Source organism: Argiope bruennichi, chromosome 4, assembly GCF_947563725.1.
Source record: "Argiope bruennichi chromosome 4, qqArgBrue1.1, whole genome shotgun sequence".
Lineage (NCBI taxonomy): Eukaryota > Metazoa > Arthropoda > Arachnida > Araneae > Araneidae > Argiope > Argiope bruennichi.
The window spans coordinates 76,792,880-76,811,513 of NC_079154.1; positions in this window are offsets into that span (position 1 = coordinate 76,792,880).

Consider the following 18,634-nt stretch of genomic DNA (forward strand, 5'->3'; position numbering starts at 1 on the left):
ATCGAGTCGAATAAAGACAAACTTAATGTTTCATGTAGAAGAAAAGGAGCAAAATGTTAAATGAAAAAATAAAATACCATTTCTAACCATACAGAATGCTGGGAAAAAAACTTAAGGATTTGAACTCTCTTACCACAACGTTTTTGTACGTGTTCAAGAGTGTCATATAGAGATTAGAAGATCAGAAAAGTGAATAGGAAATAAGCAGTAACAGAAAAGTCCAGGAGGATAAAGAAAATGCCACAAATACTTACTCACAAGTTATTAAATCAAAAAAGTTCTTCCGGATGCAGTCACTTTTTTTAAAAAAAGAAGATCTCAACAGACAGAATGGCACAGCGCCCGCAGCCAGATTGGAGTGGAGGAATCAAGGCGATCCAAGAAGTGTTTTCAAAAAATGCGGCCACTTTCTTTAGCGATCACATATTCTCACGAAGATACGAACTGCCTCTGACGTCACAAGGTCAACGGGTCAAACATTTGTTTAAAAGATAGAAAAAAAAGGGAGGGGAGGGACATCAGAAAAAGTATCAAAAAATCGGGATTGAGTTCCAACGTCTTTAGCGCCAGCTCACTATCTTGTCGAGGTTGAGGGTTGGTGCACATGACGAAATAAGGGCTCGTTTCATCGCCTGATAGCCATTCGTCTCTCGTCGAGGTGGTTGTTGCAGTGAGCAAGAATTTATCGCTACCATCCAACCGATAACCGAAGAATTCTGTTTGGTCTAACCATTAAGAAGAAGGATAAGGTTCCCTTGAAGTGGTCTACTGTCCAAGATTTCACGTGATGGCCGCGTGATCGGTATCGTAAATGTATCCTGTGCTGACCAGTAAATGGATCAGCATCGACTGCTTCGATTTCGTCAGTTCATCGAATACTTGATCACTGATCGACTCGGTAATCACGGGTTAAGATAAAGATAGCTTGCTGCATAGAATTTTGTGGAATGAGTTTGTTTCGCACTTAATGCACTTCGAATGGACTTTATTACTAAAAAAGAATTTACATGGATAAATATGGAATGTTCTTAATGAAATGATATGTATTTTCATTGAACTTCCAAAATAACAACGAAATAAGCCATGCATAGTTCGTATTTCTTTCCTATGATTAGAAACATAAAAATATAGTTCAGTGGATCTGCTTGTTATTCTAAAATAATTTCAATCAAATAGATTTTAAGATCACATACTGTTAAAATTCCAAAAGAAGAATACCAATTAATGAATATTAGTTACCAATAAATTATTAACAATACAAATCTTGGCTTGGTGGAATCATTATTTTGTATTGAATTCTACTATTAATAAGTAAAAGGCATTAAAAATGTTTCTTATTTAATGTATATACTTATTATCAGTTTTGCTTGTTAGTAAACTTCTTAAGTTTATTAATAATCAGTTTTGTTTGTTAGTGCATAAACTATAAAAACAGTATATGCACTAAAACTATTTTAAATGTTTATTAAATTAATTTTTCACCATTGTTCTTTCATTTTGCACAGACTTCCAAGTCTTGTAAGCAATTATCATCAACTTACCAAATTTCTTTGACGGAAGCGGAATAATTTTTTAACTTGTTCTGCTATTATTAACATTAATCAACGTTAAATCTGACCATTTTTTTAAAGATGTGGATTTAAACTGAACCCTAAAATGCCTTGCGATATACAATTATTCTTTTAAAACGAAATAATCATAAGGGAATCTTCAGGCGGCTCTAGCATAAGAAACGTCTTATCATCTAATGGGGCACGGGTATGTCTTGTAGCATTGCTCTAAAATTTTGGCGGTTGGTCTGACAAAAAACGAGTGCATTTGTTAAGAAAGAGAAAGATGAAACGGAGATCGGGTCAATAAGTTATAAGGTTATAATAAATACCACTGATGAATTAAGTACATTTTCCCCTCTGCTTCTTATTATTAATTTGGCCTTAATCGCGTGTTATGAAAGAGCGAAACACAGCCAGATCTTGTAAACTTTAATCCGACTCTTATCTTACAACAATAGACTCATCTGATATGACATCACACTAGCCAATTCGTCAGAGACAGTTTATTAAATTAAAATACATAACAAGCTTCTGAACTTATTCAAAAACAACCCTCATTTGTTTATATTCAAGTCAAAGTTACCTGTTTAACAACATTTGATTCATTTATTTTTGACTCTGTCTCTTTAAAGTACACGATTGCATTAGTACAAGAGTTTATCGTGATTACATACTATTAAGGTAAGGTATTGCCGGCGTCCTGGAATAGGGGTAGCGTATTTTCCCCGTGATCTGGGCATCCCGGATTCGAATCGCGGTTCGGGTATGGTTGTTCTTCATCTGTGTTCTATCTGTGAAGTGTGCGAATGTGCCTCCACGTAAAAAGGGGTTATGCAAGCGAATGTGTGTGTGTCATCTTCATATGAGCTAGAAGTCACACTTCTGCCCTCGGGTGCTCAGGGGTCTTTACCCTCAGAAGCTACTGAACCCCCTTTCCGTGGTAACGCGGACACGACATCCTCATCATCATCAAGGTAAGGTAGTAGGGCTTCTGTAACAAGTTTAGTGACAACATCTCGATCGATCAAATCAATATATTAAAGCAATAAAACAAAAAAAATGAATTCAGAAGTTTGGGAGGCAAGCAAATGATGCTGTTTAGACCCCCCCCCCCTTAAAAGCAAATTCTCTCATGCATTTGGTATGATAAATAAGAATATTCTTTTGCATAGTACATCCAAACATTCATGTAACGCATAACAATAAGATTTTTCAAATTAACCTTTATACGAAACTAAATAAAGGTTGCGCATTATTGAATAAGCAATGTTAAGAAATCAAACTACAATGCAAAATGTTTGACGGCCATTCGTATCTTGAATATATGACATTTCTACTACATTATTAATGAAAAAGAAATATTTGTTTATATTTTTTAATATAAATCTGAAATTTTAGTCCGATCATGATGAAATTCGGCGCACGTGTTTTTCAAAACAAGAGGAAGGTCACTGTCATCTTTTCAAAACTCAAAACTAATTAAAATATATAAGTTAATAAAAATTCAGAATTTTGTTCACTGTTTTTCAGCTATATCTCAAAAATATTACCTTATAAAAATTATTTTTATGCTATCGTAAAATACAAAACTTTAACTTTCTAATGATGTCAATGTCATTTTAATGTAATTTTTTTCTCTAATTTAAATAAAATTTTTACATTCAATTTGATGTAATACTTTATGATATAATACTTCTGTAATAATACTTTTATTATTACAATGAAATTTAATTTCTATCAAATTAATTCAACAGCATGCTTTTCCTAAGTTCAAAACCAGATTAAAAAAAAATATATATTCTTCGGCCGTTTATTCAAAAACGCCATTTTAAATTTCACTTCCGCTTTTATTTCGTAGTATATACATTATTTAATTTGGAACGCGTGTTAATTTACAGAAATCTGATACCATTAAATTTATATTTTTCAATCTCATCAAATTAATTTTAAATAAAATACATCGCATATTAAAAACACAATGCACATGTTTCCAAACAAATATATTTTTAATAATTTTACTATATGCACCATATAAAATATATAAACTGAACGATTAAGAATAAACAAATTTTCTATTTATAAACTAGTAGCATTCTAAACTTTAATATGATATGAAAAATCATTTTGTATTATAATATTTTCAAAAGTTATCACGAAAGAGTTATAAAATTTCGATTAATTTTTAATTCATTAAAATTTTGGAACAAACATTAAAAACACATTTCCACCTTCCAAAGTGTATATATACCAAATTTCACGCACACAGCATACATGCATTTGTTTTTATTATTATAGAAATGTATAAAGATAATCTTTAAGGTTTCCCAGAAATAAGAATTTGTTACATTCGAGTCATCCTCACCTTGACTAACTCAAAACAGCTTAATTTTTACGCAACTCACACTATGACCCATTGAAATTAACACAATTTTATGCATTTCATAGGATATATAAAAATTCTGAAACTTTTTTAAATATTAAGCAGAAGCTAGTAAAATTTAATTTCCCTTCAGCTTTGAAATGTGCTTCATTAATATCAAACACCAATCTAGCCTTTGCATATTGTTAAAATAATGTAGTTCTATAAGATGACGATACTAAAATTTATAAAAATTATAGTGATCTAGTATAAAATCTTCCCTTGGATATAATTCGACTTGAAAAGAAAAGCAGAAAAATAATTCCCAAACGATTATTATACATATTTTATTCATAAATTATTATAGTATTTTAAATCAATCGTATTTCCATAAAAAAAAATTAAACTGAAAATTAATAAAAGCATTTTATACTTTTAACAAATAGCATAAAACTCATTTTACAAACATGAAAAATCGTTCATTAAGTATAATTAAATAAAAATAAACTGGTTAAGTTTATATAAGTTATTTCAAAAAGAAGCAGCTCTGATTTCTAAAAATTAAAAACAAATCGAGTAAAAATACTTTTAAACGAAAAAGAAAAAATTCACAAGAAATCATCAATCAAGTCCATTAGCAAATTGAAAAGGAGGAGAGCGAAAGTAAAAAGATTTCGTAATTGCAATTAGTTAGGCTTGTAATGTCACGTATTTTTGGAACATACTGAATACGAAAGGAAAAAAAAAATAATAAAGTCAGGTAATTTCTCCTCAGTGCTTGATTCATTATACATAGGATATTAGCGTATCGGCAGTAGAAATAAACCGGAATTCAAGTGATGAATATGGATTATTAGCGAAAAACATTAAAACCTTGATGCGATAATGCTTTAAAAGGCCTTCTAAATGGAAGGATTTTCCCTAAGATCGAATTCTTATGCCAGCACTACAAAAATAGAAAAATCGCCTTCATCTAAACATAATAAAAGTCAGTGAGATTATATATGTACATGTGTTCCAAATCCTCTCCTAAACGAAACTGGATTAAATTTTGCACTTATTGTATAAACAAGAGAAAAAATATTGTCATTTTTTAAAAATTAAATAAAATAATTAAATATTTAATTAATTTGAAATGAAATAAAAAATGTCTCTTCTTTTTAGACTACTCAACCACTATTTTTTAATTTTTCTTTTATTTTAATACGTCTTTTTAAGAAGGCTATATTTGGCTTTTAAAGTAATGATTTAAAAGGGTTTAAAAGCGAGTTTAGATCATTCACTCAAACGAAGGCATCCCCTTTTTTTTATACATCAGCATTTATAAGCAAATTTTAATGCACCAATGCAAAGAATATTAATAACAAACGGAGATAATTAATTATTGGCAATTTTTAAAAATCGTCTGGTATAATTTCTCATTTAAATGAAAAGCTGACGATAAAGACTTTAGAAGATTAAAATATTTTGCATACTATATTATTTTATAGAAAAGTAGTTTTTGCATTTAAAATATTAAATGGAAAATTTAATCCTCATCCAAGCCGTCATATCAACTACTAGAGAAATATATCTCGAAAAATGTCAAGTTAATGAAGTACAATTACATTGAGAAACCAGCTCCAAAATGCCTGAAATATAGATATCTTGACAAAATATAACACTAAAAGTTAAAGGACGTTTAATCGAAGAACATACCTTGAACACCACAGCATGATCAAATTTTAAAATCCACTTGCCAATCTTTGTTTCATTTTTTAAAAACTTCCTCTTAATTATGGCAACGAGAACGCACGCACAAAAAAAAGTATCGAATATCATCAAAAGTATAAATTCAGAAGCTAAAATAATAAAAAGTATAGAAAAATATTTTATATATATTAAAATTAATGGAAAAAAGCCTAATGAAATAAAATTTGTATCGTAGAAAAGTTAATTTTTTGGATTTAAGGATTCAAAGTGCTGTAAGTATGACGTTTCAGTGATTACATATGAACAAACGCAATGAAGTTATTGAAGAAAAATCTAGATCATTACTTAATTAAAACTATATACTGTTTAATAAAAGTGTTAATCCCCGAACATTGATATATAACACCTTTATTAGAGTATGAGAGAACTTAAAATTTTGGACCTAGCGTAAGACAGAGAAAGTCTTGCATGACAATGGCATACAAAAGTTAAGAAATACTAACCTTCGATGGGAATAAAGCATTTTTATTGGATCTATCGTGTGACCGTATTTGATTTTTTGGAGATTACTCCTTGGCATGCGGTTAATAATTCCGAAAACTGAATTTGTATTTTAGAAGGATTTTTAACAAGCGATTAAAATTAAAATTTGACACCGAACTATAATTGTAGTTACAAACCACATACCAAATTCGATGTATTTAAATCATTACGTTTAAGAGTTATAGCGTTTACCTGCTTCTGAAAATACAGACCGACAGACGGTCATCTTATACATTAATCCCCTTTAATTCAGTATACACAGCCAAGATTATGAGCTAAGAACTTGATAATAAAGACTAAGCATGGGGTCCCTATTGGCTGAAGGCACCTTGAAAAACTTAATAAAGAAATCTGAGTAATAATGTTCTAGAGATATTTTAAGAGAAACTGGTCCACATTTGTATTTGACCAGAAGAAAAGCCACCAAGCGAGCAATTTATCACTAAAATGCACATAAATTTATCAATTTTTGAATAATGTAACTTAAATCAAAGAGGAAATTCTTCCTTTCATTCATATTCAACCATTCTTCGTTTAATTCATGTTTCATTCCCCAATCAAACTATCTTAACCCATTAAGCAACTGATAAGTCTTTGAAACCTACTATAAATAAATGAACAAGTCAATCGTAAGATTTCTGAACCTAACATTTTCATAAGGTAGTTTATATTCGTTCTAATAAATACTGATTTCAAAATTTTCAGAGGCAACATCAGAGATGTGATTGAGACCAAAAGAGAGAAGAAAAAAAAATCGAAAAATATGACACAAAAACAAAGCAAGAGGGAAAGATATGCAAAACGTATGAATTAAATAATTAATTACAGAAAAAAATTATCAAAACTATAGGCCAATTAATTTTTGTATTCATTTAAAAATATTTATAAAAGTAAGAAATCAATAGCATACAATTTTTTCAAAGACATAAGCCAAATATAAATATATGTGTATAGGACAGTAAATATGAGTGAAAGCCAGTATTTTATTGTAAATATATCTCCGTAGCAAATTTCAGCAAACATTTTTTTTAATGGTCAATGAACCTTTGCGGCACATCTCAGACACATTAAAGGCTTTTGAGTTTTTTTACAGTCTTTCATTGACACGATTCAATTGGCGTTTCATAGCTTACTTTAGAACATCAGTCCATTGGTATAACAAACATTAACAAGATTCAGGAGGGAAAACAATTTTTGAGTTCTGGGACTTGTTATAAAATGTATTTATATTATATAATTACTTGTAAATATATTTATATCCACGCCCTATCTAGAAAAATATTTATATTATATAAATATTTTGATAGATAGGGCGTGGAAGGATGTGGAACAAGAAAGAAAGAACTTCTATGTTCTTTCCTAGTAGAAAATTCCTATCATCTGATAAATTGTCGAAATAAAAAATTATGTTAAAAATGAGGGAAAATATAAGAAATAAAAAGTGGAATCGCAGATCCACAGAAAATCACATCCCTGCAACATGCATGTTTATCAGCGAATTTCTAAACTAAATAAAAAAATTATCTTCGAACAAAGAGTTTCTTCAGTCCTCGATCTATCCATTTTACATTTACAAATAAAAAAGTTTTTGGCTATAAATATTGAAAAATTAAAAATAGTTGAAGAAATATATAAAAAAAATCACGTGAATTGTGATCCTAGAAAAATATACTGAGAGCAAATGAAAGAAATTCCAAAATAAATAAACGAAAAATACTTTTTTTGAAATACATATTATAAATATGGATTTGCTTTTTCATTGCGACTACGAATAATTTTTTATGTCATAGACATAAAGAGATATTTAAAGCATTTGTTTTGAATAGTTGTAAATAATTCCTATTTTATTATCATATTTAAAAAAATGCCCCATCACAGAAATGATTCGTGACCAATGATTTTGAATTAATAGTTAACTGAGTCACAAACAATAATTTTTGAATTGAGACACGACCAATTTTATAATAATATTAGATCCAGGTTAAAAATATTGTGATTTGTTTCATATTAACTTACAAGGGGTGTTCAAATGAAAAGGTACGAAACGACACTGTGGGTATAAATGAAGACTTTATTTAAAGTATACACCATAGACCTGAGCACAACGATCCCATTGATTAACGAGCCGAAGAATTCCTTTTCCCAGAATTCCTGTGGCCGTGACGAGACCCAGTCTTCACAGTGTCCTTGAGTGCGCCGTCCAAGGTTCGCTACTTTTTGAATTCCTCGAGAACAGAAGAACCATTAACTCCGATGTGTAGTGTGAGACACTCCGAAGACTAAGCAGGTCCATCAAGGACAAAAGACCAGGGCTACTTACGGAGGATGTGGTTCTGCTCCATGATAACGCGCGTCCACACGTCTCTAGGGTCAAACATGCAGAACTGGCCAAGTTCAAGTGGGAACAGCTCGACCATCTGCCCTACAGCCCGGACATGTCACCCTGCGATTTTCATGTGTTTGGTCCCCTAAAAAAAATATCTGAAAAGGAAGCGCTTCAACTCAGACGGCGAACTTAAGGACGCTGTGAAGGAATGGATTTCGGAACAAGGAACACGCCTGGGAACAAGGAATCCTTCGGCTCGTTATTCAATGGGATCGTTGTACTCAGGCCTATGGTTTATACTTTGAATAAAGTCTTCATTTATACCCACAGTGTCGTTTCGTACCTTTTCATTTGAACACGCTTTGTAACTCTACAAGTAATTTAAAAAATAATTAACATTTAAATATACAATTAATTTTTCTGCTCAGTTAAAACTTCCATGTATATGCAAGCAGTCCATTTTAATCATGGCCTAATAGTTAATGTATAAAGGATCAGAAACAAGAATAGAACTGAGGAAGAAGAAATAGAAAAGAGTGGAAAATAATTTAAAAGTCGTCAATAATTGTGTCATTCAACAAATAAACTGCTGAAAAAATTACGATCTTGCAGTCCGACGAACCTATTAGATATATTTAGTAAATTGTGCTTGCCATGCTAACAATTGAAGCAAAAAAAAATGTTTCCCTCTTTTGCGACAAAATCTAAAGGAGCTTCGAAGCTTTGAATTTCATTATTTATCGCCAATCAATGACCATTTTGTAGAAACGTTGACCATTCATTATGAATCTTCCTGGATTAGAATAAAATAGTAATATCCAAGTCTCATAACTAGGCCAGCTTTAATTGCAGAAGAATGAATATTTTTCTGATTGAAGCAGCTGCATAAAAAAATAATAGTTTACGTCATTCAAAGCATTTTTCAATTTGGAAGTATATGCCTGTCTAACAGTTGAGCAAAGATTGCAGTGAAGGCCCTGTATAGGATGTCATTAAAAGTAGAAATCAAACCATATGCAGATTATGTAGATAATCTACTGATGATTAAAACTAGGATAATTCACAAAAGTGAAGACAACAACTTCATTTCTTATATTACCTGGTAGATCTACACATTACTTATTTGTATTCATTACAAGTAATTATTTTGTAAGCATAATTAAATATTCAGACAAAAAAAACCTCATTAATCCTAGATACTGCTAACTGAAAAACAAGTTATAATTTTATTTCACAAAATTTTACGTAGTAGATATATTAACATATAATAATCGAACAAATTTTGAATAAAACTTAATGGCATTTGTTCGTATGCAATAATATTACTTAATTAGAAGAAAATGAAATTAAAAATAGAACAATAGCAAAAAGTATTTAAAAAAGATAAAGAAACGAAAGGAAAAGAAAGCAAAGAAATTGTAGCTCTTGACGACGCGCATATTGGCTAGGTAAAGTTTGGATTTATGTCGTTGTTGTTGGTAATTACAAACTTAATTGGAACAAACAGGTAATCTGTACATTTACTTAGCAATAATGATTCTTAATACTTAAACGACAACAAATAAACAGAAATTAAATATAAGGTCAAAATTATTCCATTTTCAACTCTCCTTTTTATTTTCAAACCAGTTCAAATTCCTTACGATGTATTCATTAAATAAAATATGACTTTTGTGCTAACGAACCCTACCAAACCATTCATTAGATAAAGAGGATCATTGAAATTAAGAGCTAAGATAAACAACAATAGAAAATATGAACTTTGCAAGCTTCTTTCCAGAAAAAAACGCGTTTTAAACAAACAAAAATTTTTTATATAACTATTAGAATAAGTATATTCAACTTCCGCTTCGAAATGTGGGCAGCGCAGTATAATAATCCGAACAACATGAATAACGCACGTTTTGCAAGTCCTCAGTTCGAGTCACTCTTTCTTATTTTACTTTTTTACTTATGTATTTATATTTAATGTTTTTGCTTTTCAAGTTTATTTTTATAAGGGTCTTTCCAGAAAAGATGAAATACCGAATGTTTGCTTCATTGATGATATGTACAAACGTGGATGCCGCACACTCTTAAGTTAAAATAAATAATTTTAATTAATTAATAAGTAATTTGGTCTTTATATCGTTTCACAAAATCAATAAAATAAAAAATTAACCTAAAATAAATCAAAACCATATTGATTCAGTTAACATAATGAGCTGGGATATGAAGTACATTGGCTAGTTTATAAAAAAAAAGGGGGGGGGGAGGGACCTAAAAAAATGCATTACCTATGGCCATAAAATGTCAAAATCCGCCCCTTAAAGTATGAAACATATACAATTTAATAAAAGCAAAGCGCTCATTTCTAAATTATTTAATATTCTTATATTTGGATTACAAAAATTTCAGTTTGTGACTGTTAAAGAAGAAAACTCATCAATTATTCTATCAAGATTAATTTTGGGGGTTTGTTTTTACATTTCAGTTTAATTAGAAATAAACTTTACATCAAATCAGATAACTATTTTTTATTTTGAAAAAAAAATGATAATATAAATATCATAAGCAAGTTTAGTTTTTAATCTTTTAAAATACAATCTTAAATATTAAAAAATATGTAATTTTTTTTTCCGTTTCATTCGAAGATTCCTCAGGAGACCACTACGGCTGTGTCGGTTACAGTTATAGTCCAAGATGAGACGCATTTGACATGCATCAAATAAATATAAGATGACTACAGAACATCCTCTTTTTTTTTCCAAAACCTATCTATAACAAATCACTCATGGATAAGCATAGAATTACGAACAAAATTGTATATTTAAATAGATAATCAATTCAACTGTATACTCAATACTATATTACGGAAAATATGAAATTGTAAAATGTATATTCTAAAAATTATGTTATGAAACGAAAATTGCAATACTTGTTCAGTATGGGCAATGCACTAAATGGTAAGTCAAACATCAACTTGATAAAACGTTTCCATTTCCATTTGTATAGTAGCAGCTGTGTTTGTTGCTTTTAAATCACCAGTGTCAATCACCCGCGTAATATACTCATGATCGCTGACGAAGAACCCAAAGAAAACAAAAGATAATATCTATATGTCACAATCAGTAAGATTGAGCTTGTCGAAAAGAAATATAAGCAAAATGGCTTTATAGTCTAATCGAATTGTCATGAAAAATAACAAAACGTAGAAAAAAAATCCATAACAGCAATTTCATTGAATTACGTAGCTGAATTCGCTGTCCAAAACAGAACTCTTAATTTGGCACCTGGATGTGTTATCGGATAAGGAATGGAAATTAAGACATTTGTTTTACGGATTAAATAAAAACGTATAAATGTGCGTAGATAAGTGACAAAAAAATCGTATACATTAACGATTGTAAAAAAAAAAATTATAAAAAAAAGATCATTAGAAGGCGTGGGAACTTGAACTGAACATAGATATCTCTATATCTATCGTGAGCAATAATTAGATTTTTTATTTACTTTTCCAGAAAAAAAAAATGCTTGATGGAAGCTAAGACAGCTAAATCTTATCCGTTAAGTGGAATAACTCTAATGTAACATAAAACTACGGTCAATAGTTCATCTTATTTGGTAAGCAGACAAATCAAAATATAATTATAGTCCAATTCCGTGGTTACTAAACTTAATTGATCTTCGGTTCCCTTACTGCATTTTTCAAGATGTCCTATATAAAATTCCAACAAATAATTCTTTTCGAAATAATAAGTAATTTTTATTATAACACAGGGTAAATTATATAAAATTTAAGAATAAATGAAATCTGTTTTAAGTCAGATAAAAATTCACTGAAAAAATTTTAATAAATGTTACGATCCAAATTTTATTAAATGTAATGATCACTTGAGTCAGTTTCACACCATTGATTTAAGACAGTAATCATCAAAAAGCTAGTTTCATACTTAACAAGAATAGCAATGGATTTAAAATTCTTTGAACTTTAGCACTAAGAAGAGGATAAGAGATTTACTTTCCACTGACAACAAACCCTCAGTAAATTTTAATGCGCAAAATATTGTTTTTAATGAAATCGTACAAAGAAATCAATCAGATTAGTTTATTATCCAACAATAAATCTAGATAAAGCAATGACATTTTATTAATATTTTTCTTGATTCCACACCAACTCATCGATATTATCAATCAATTAGAAAGTATTTATCAAATTAGGTGACAACCAATGATAAGAATTGCTCAAGAATGTGTTTCACGGCCCAAGAGAAATTTTCTCTAAATCGAAAAACTGTAATAATTACATAATATTTCGAGTGAAGAAATAACATTTTTCCAAGTTGCTCTGACGCACACTTATGGAACTACGAATAAGATTTAGAGGGTCACTGTGTTTTAAAAAATAAAACAGGCAAAATAAACCACTCGCGGAAATTTCAATAATAAAATATTTATTATAAAAAAATGTAGCAAATTCAGTTAATACACCTATCTAATCAATACACCTATTACATATATTCAGTTAATACACCTACCTACAAAATATCAGAATTCTGATATTTTGTATAGACTGAAACAGGATGTTCTCCCATCACCAGGCACACTATTTATAAAATTGTAAAAGGTAAAAACTTAATATTTATAGAAACTATTTATGAAGGCTACAAGTAAACATTTAATTTGTGATACGCAAGTCGATAAGAAAATTAGTAAAAATTGACTAATCAGTATATATAAGCGTCTACGGCCGTCTGTAACGTTAGGCGGAATTTAAAAATACCCCTCCCCTTTCTCATTATCGGGTGCGTAAATACCAACTATTATTTTGGCGTCTAGCACTAAAACGAAGTATTTTTTATATTTAAAGTTACTGATTTTAAGGTTGCGAATAAACTTAAGCATGAATAAATAATATTTAAGCTGATTCATTATATTCTTCCTTTACAGACCAAAATGAAGGTTATTGTTAATATTGTCTTGCAACATTTTTTTTTTAATTTGTACTCGGCATTGCATTTTTTTTCTATTAGTGGATAACTAATCGTTTCAATCTGATTTTAATTATTAGTTTTAATTTAAGTGTTCGTGAGAATTATGGATAGAGAAGATCTGATTTAAAAAAAAAAAAAAAAAAAACCTTCTATTTTTAATTTTTTTTTTTTTTTTTTTTTTTTTACATATTTATATCAAAGTGTAACTAAACTAAACTGAGTGGCACGACAGCCCGATGTGTCCCAAAGCCTACAGCGCCCATATCTGCTTTCTTGAGTGCGAGACATATGTCCCGGTCAGGAGGTCAGCCTAACGCGGAACCCCTAGTGTTTAGTTCTCAAGCATACTTGGTCCTCAGTTTATCGACCCACTGAAGGGATGAAAGACATCAAAGTGTACTTCAACTAATATATATATATATATAAATTTCTTCTAATTTGTTGTTTTATATTTCCTTTCTGTTAAAATGGTATATCTCTTGAGCATAATTTCAGGGGATTTTCGGGTCACGAAGAATCATTATTAGACAATATCTGTATTTCCTCACAGAAAAAATCCCTTTCTTTGAATCCCTGCCTGAGGGTGACCCTTGAAAAAGTCTTCAGGCCGGATTCTTTTTTTTTCTTCTTTTTTTTATATATAATTTTTTTGGTTTAATTTTTATTTGATTTTTTGCTTTTCCTATTAACTTGATTCTAATACTTTTGTGTATATATATATATATATATATTAATTTCTTAAGCAATTAGCTTGTATGAGGATTTTCTATTACATGTTTCATAAGTTATCAGATAAACAAAAAACCACGGCAACCGAATAATATATTCTGAAAACAATTCTACCTTCGTGTTATTTCAAAAAAGAAGTTAAATCTACTTTTTATGATACAACAACATATGAAAAATCATTATTGATTTTTCATATGTTGTTATATATTCAAGAAAGATAAATGCAACTGTTCATTCAAATTTTCTTTTTAAAAAACTCCATGATTACAATTATATTTTATCTCCCTCTTTCTTTTTTACCAATCAACAAATTATTTTCTAAGTTATGAATTTAAACTACAATGCAACAAAATCAGTACTAATCTTTGCTAAAATGATCAGGCACTTGCCCCAAATTTTAATTGGATAGTTAATAACTGTTTTAAAAATCAGTTTCTGTAGACTCATTATTGGTTTTTACTGTACAATAAACACGGTCTCTCTATTTTAACGAATAACCCTTGTTACACATGGTAATTATCCATTGAATGTTATTGAATTCCGCTTACAGGTTCGCATATTTATGTCAGTTGTAAAGCAAAAATATATCAAGGATTATACAGGATAATTCGTGAATTTAACGTATCCAGGACTACTTTTAAAACAATAATGATATACATACAATAAACAGTGAGTCTTAAGTTATTTTGAGTATCCAGCATGAAGAACAAACAGGAATTTTTGCTAGAAAACTTTTAAGAGCATTTTCAAGAAATTTTTTCTTAGAATATGAAGAAAGTTTTCTTACGATCATATAACTTTCAGTTATATAAGGTCATGTGTATCTATTTCTTTTATATGTGATTGTAATTAAACTTACGAACGTCAGTAGAATTTTTGCTTAATACTTTCGTCAATTACTTTACACAAAAATGAATATTTTGCAAGAATAAAATCACTGAAACGTTCATTTGCAATAAACTAAATTTTCAACTAGCATCACTCTACAAAATTGAATTAGACAGTCAATTTTACTATATAAACTAACTTATTATTTCACTCATTTTGCTATTTTTTGCACAATTCTTCCTCAATTATCATTTGCAGTTTTTAAGGCATTCCATACTTAACAAGTATTTGAATCATTATGCCTCTTCTCTCAACATCTGCAAGGTTTAACCGAGATTAAGAACCGTTGAGTTCAAACACTTCATTTACCATTCCATATATCGATTGTGTAATTCCAATAAATTTTTTCCAATTTATTTTCTTTATTTCTTTTTTAATGTAATTTGAACTACTTTAAAAAATCAAGATTAGTTAATAAATAGAATTATAGATCAACATCGTTATTGGGAAATAAATCATTAACACTTAGAGTTCTGGGAACATATAGAAAGATGTATTTTCATTTATATGCTATGGGCCTAAACAAATTCTAAGAAATCCATTATTTTTTCGAACAATTATTAAAAAATTAACAAATTCAACTGTTTCAGTAAATTCAATGCATTCAAAATAAATTTCACCAATCCCACCAATTTCAGACCGGAGAACACATAAGATTTCACTTTTAAAAGAAGTTTCTTTTCTTTTTAAGAAAAATTTCCTAAAAAAAATACCAATAGACAGAATTTCTAGTAAACTAAAGGTGCTAACTGATTTTATAACAAGGATTGTAAAAAGCAAAGCACTGAATGAACAATGTGGCCTCACAAAAAAATGGAATAAAAAAGCTTGTTGCTAATTCTGTTTCGTTACTCTGTTTTGAAAATAGAGATCTACTTGTAAGTAATGTTCCTTTGATATGTTACGTTTTCAAACAAGAAGAAAGAACAGTTATTTCGAACAAGATATTTTTAGAAAAATAGTGCTATGTTTACAAAGAATGTTGATTTTGTTTAACTTGCTGCTCTTCGTAAGAAAGAACAATTCCTTCCATTTCCCCCAACCATTTTCTTTTTTCAGGTGATTTTGTGTTTCATGCCATTTTCTGGAGCTACCTTAATTCCCCTGTTTTGAAAAAAAAATCTGTTTGTTATTCAGAGAAAGATTGTTGATTAAGAAATTCATGTTGAAAAAGATATTCACTGTTATTTATGTAATTTCAATTAAAATAGGCTATATAATTGTTCTTTCTAGAATCAGAAATGACAAATATTATTGCACGAAACTAAAAATTCTGCGAGTTTAACACGAATGGTTGGCGTAAGGAGATATGCTGGAACATTATGTGAATGGAACCTTTGCCTGCCCTCTTCAGGATCAGGCAGTACATATTGTACATTATTGCACAATAATGTTCGATATTATACAGACATAACAATATCTGGTATTACCAATATTGTACGATATCAACATACAATGTAGTGCTGCATCTTTGAAGTTCAGAAGCACAATATTAGGAATGCCACTGTGTAATAGATCAGTCAGCACAAACAGACTATCTATGGGCCGGAGGTCATAACAGAGCAAGGTGGACTAACAGCTGTTCACCAATTTCAATGAGTTTGTTCAAGTGAACAAACTCATTCTTTTTATTGTGTTATCAAGTAATTAAACTCATTATTTGTCTTTGGATATAAAGCGTTTATGGCATTACTAGGATTGATTGCATACTGAATAGATGCGTGATCCTAGACTAGATTAAGCATTAACTAATCCATATGTTTAGTGAATTCAAATGTTTGATTCTAAAATAATGGTATAAAACATTTAAACTTTTCAGAAACGTTTGAGAGTCGTTGTACGCCAATTCCCCAACAAATACTACTTCCTTCACTGTCGTGAGGAGATATTCGGATTTTCTTTCTTTCATATATTTAACTTTTATAGAAGTTTTTATGATTAGTCCTTATTAGTCTTTACGATTAATTTAAAACTAAGTTATTTCTCAAGACAAAATTCAAATTAGATTATTAAATCAAGTCTCTTGCAATTATTTAGTGAATCCAAAGTATATAGAAGGATATTTCATCTTAAACCCAGGAAAATATGCATTTATCTGACAATGAAACAAAATATTGAATTAGATATAATTAAAATGTATTTAAAATCATACTTTTTATATTTTAGTGAATTTTATTATCATCAATAATTATACAATATTTGGGTATTCCCATTAATTCTGCTCATATCTGTTCTTATAAAATTCTGAATCAATAGATTTTTATTATAGCAGACAGGAATAATCCATGCGAATTCTTTTCTAAGAAAGATTTGGTTTATAGGGAAATTTAGAATTTCCTTATGAATTTCCTCCTCCTTCCTGGGGAAATTCTTGGGTGAATTTCTATATACCTTTTTCTATTGTGTTCCTGTCCGATTATTAAGGATTCATACTTTAGAAATTCTATTTGAGGTCTAAATATATCTTCATTGTTGAATTCCTGGGATCAAAAAACATTCCTGCAAAAGTGCACCGAACAGTCCCGGCATATAACGACTTCTTACTGCCTTCTGTCAATTTATTATGCATACCCTTAGATAAAGAAAAATTCTTTATATTTCTAGAAACTAAATCTCAAATAAATTCAGAACTTTAAAAATTATATCTTTACTTAATTTTCTACCAATCTTTCATAAGATCTTATTTAAAATTTTGAAGCATTTTTCACTAAACGGTTCTGTTTTACATCAGGCTAATTCAGAGTGATTAGACACTACCTTGTGCTATTTCTATAACTTTAATTAATCTTTGTAAATATAATAAATGAAAGAGCACAAACAAAAGCAATAAGCCAAGCAATCTTATAACAATCACATAAGAACATTAATAAAAGAATTTCTCTCAGATCTCACACATAACAACAGTAGTTGAATCATGGCAAAACACAATGACGAATAAGCTCATGCTCAATGACATGTGCAAAAGAAGGAAAACTATTTTACTAATTAATACCAACAGCAATTTTTCTATCATTTCCTGATTATTTAGTATGTGATTTTTGAGAAACTACAAATAAATAATTTTTATAAGGCTTTATTTATAACAATTAAAAGGCTCTATTAATTGTTTATAAATAATGCTGTGGTGTAACAAGCAATAAAGCAAATGAATGGTGTAACAAGCACAGAAACGAGCAATATTACGAACCATCCAAAAATAATAACGCTTAGCGCTTTTTACAAGTTTCCACAATTTTGGAAATCAGTGTGTCAGTGAATAATGGTTTGGTGTAACAAGCAATAAAGCAAATGGATGATGTAACAAACATAGAAGCAAGCAATGATATGAACCATTTAAAAACAATAATGTTTTTAAATGGTTCATATCATTGCTTTACTAGATGCCACGATTTTGGAAATCAATGGGTTATTTAATTGAGCATCAATAGTAAGGGTTAAGAGAAGTTTATATAGATAAATATTTGACATGCTTAAAAATTATTAAAAACTCTTGTCGAACAAATATATACTAAATAAGATGTATAAACCGATTTTTTTCCTTATTAAGTATATCAGGTAAATAATGCGATTC